Raw genomic sequence first — 2,172 nt, 5'->3', positions numbered from 1 at the left:
AAAAATGTTTAATATTGCTTTCTGTCTGTATCTTTGCTGAAACAAGGTTACTAAGAGTTAAGATTCTATCAGGTGTAATTTATATACAAAGAGTAGAAGAAGTTTCAGTTGGGTTTCAATTATAGTATTATAGTACCATAAAAAAATGAAAATATTTAGAGTAATTTATCTAAATTCAGAAATTTTATAAGGGTTGTTTCACAATGTAAATTTTTAAAAAGGATTAAGGGCTAAAAAAGATTCAAGATGTGGAAATATATTTTAATATGAAGGTTAAAAAAAGAAATGTTTCTAGATGAGATAATCTCTGTGTGGTAAAGTAAAAAGTTGTAAAATGCCATTTAAAAAGATTTTGAGGAAACCAGACTTACTTTAAAAGCTTGAGAAAGGAAGAAAGAAGAAAAAGGTATTTGTACATGGCAGATTGAGACAAAGCTTCTTAATGGAGTAAAAAAAAAGCCTTTAGTTGAAGGGCAGCCATGTAAACTAACATTAAAGCGATTTAAACAGAATCTAAGCCTCGTTTAAAAGAGTGAAGCTGTAGGTGGTGAAAAAGTACATTTAAAAGTACAGTATAGATGATAATTGGAAGGCTTTAAAAGGTTAAATTGAAGGTGGTCAAGATACCTTCATGGCAGAAAAAAAAATTGCTTTACTCACAAAACAAAAATCCCATACAATCCAGGGACAAAACATAGTTAAAAGAGCTCATCAAACTATTAAAATGTACTTATTAAAGCAAAAAGAGGGAATTGGAAAGGGGTATATATCCCCCAAAGATAAACTTAAAATAATCCTTTTTAGTAATTTGTCTAAATCAGAAATTTTATAAGAGTTGTTTCAGAATATGAATTTATAAAAGGGTTAACAGCTAGAAAAGAGATATTAAAAGATTCAAGATGTGGAAATATATTTTAATATGGAAGGTTAAAAGAAAAAGAAATGTTTCTAGATGAGATAATCTTTGTGTGGTAAAGTAAAAAGTTGTAAAATGTCTAAGTAAGTTACAAAAGGCTTTAAAAGGTTAAATTGAAGGTGGTTAAGATGCCTTCATGACGGAGGAAAGATTGCGTCATTCGAAGCCTAGTTAATCTTAAAAGCATTACTTAAAAAAAAACATGAAAATGGGAAGATAATAGGATAAAAGCAATTTGAAGAAAGAATATTAGAAAGTTGAAGTGAAAAACTTTGAAGACAGAAGTACAGAAAGGTGAAAAAAAAGAGAAGATGTAGGAAGATAAAAAAGATGTAGGAAGACAAGAATTTTAAACCCACAAAATAGGAAACAAACAAAAAAAAACTAGGAGGAAAAAAAGCAACTAAGGGTGAATGTAAAAACCTTAAAAGAAAACTAGAAGATAGAAACAAGATAAAAAATGGTTTAAAATGTCAAATAAAGGTATTTCAGATAAAAAATGCAAAAAGCTAAGACAACTATTAGATACAGATATTCAAGATAGAAAAAGGTAGAAGAGAGAAGTTTAAAGTCAAATATTGGATAAAATAGAAGACCAAGGAGATTATTAGTATTTTTTTTCAAAAAGCCCATCAACTTTAATTTCTGGTGGTGCAGAAATTAGAAGTCTCAGATGAGGGTGTTAAAATTTGTAGACAAGAGCCAATTTAGAAAACATTAAACTAGAAGGAATTTGGTTTAAAACCACATCAAAAAATTAAAAGGACTAAAGTAATTCTAAAAACTAAGGCAAAATGCTTTTGGAAGACTTAAATTTAAAAGGATCTTTAAATTTCCAAAGGATGCATATAGGATATTTTGGAACATCATCCCTGAAGAAAAATCAGTTAATGTTTTACTTAACAGGAATCCCATACAATCCACAGGGACAAAGCATAGTTGAAAGAGCTCATCAAACTATTAAAATGTTAATTAAAATATTATTAAAGCAAAAAGAGGGAATTGGAAAGGGGTATATATCCCCCAAAGATAAACTTAAAATAACCCTTTTTACTCTAAACTTTTAAATTTGGGTTCATCAGGGCTCAGTGCTGCGGAAAGGCATATGTGTCCAAAAAATGTACATAAGCCTAAGGTACTTTGGAAAGATATTCTAACAGGACAATGGAAAGGTCCTGACCCAGTGATTGTCTGGAGTCGGGGTTCTGTTTGTGTGTTTCCACAGGGAGAACAGCAGCCGATTGGATTCCAGAGAG

The 2,172-nt window shown here is 30.0% G+C and overlaps 1 long non-coding RNA gene across 1 annotated transcript; it reads left to right on the top strand.

The window, feature by feature from the left end:
- Nucleotides 1–533: 533 nt before the first annotated feature.
- On the top strand, nt 534–1,189 carry LOC125614543. Its single transcript, XR_007345132.1, has 2 exons — nt 534–602; nt 1,024–1,189. It is a non-coding gene; the product is annotated as an uncharacterized LOC125614543 (long non-coding RNA).
- Nucleotides 1,190–2,172: the final 983 nt, after the last annotated feature.

Source organism: Marmota marmota, unplaced genomic scaffold (assembly GCF_001458135.2).
Source record: "Marmota marmota marmota unplaced genomic scaffold, marMar, whole genome shotgun sequence".
Lineage (NCBI taxonomy): Eukaryota > Metazoa > Chordata > Mammalia > Rodentia > Sciuridae > Marmota > Marmota marmota.
This window is presented reverse-complemented; position numbering and strand designations above follow the sequence as displayed.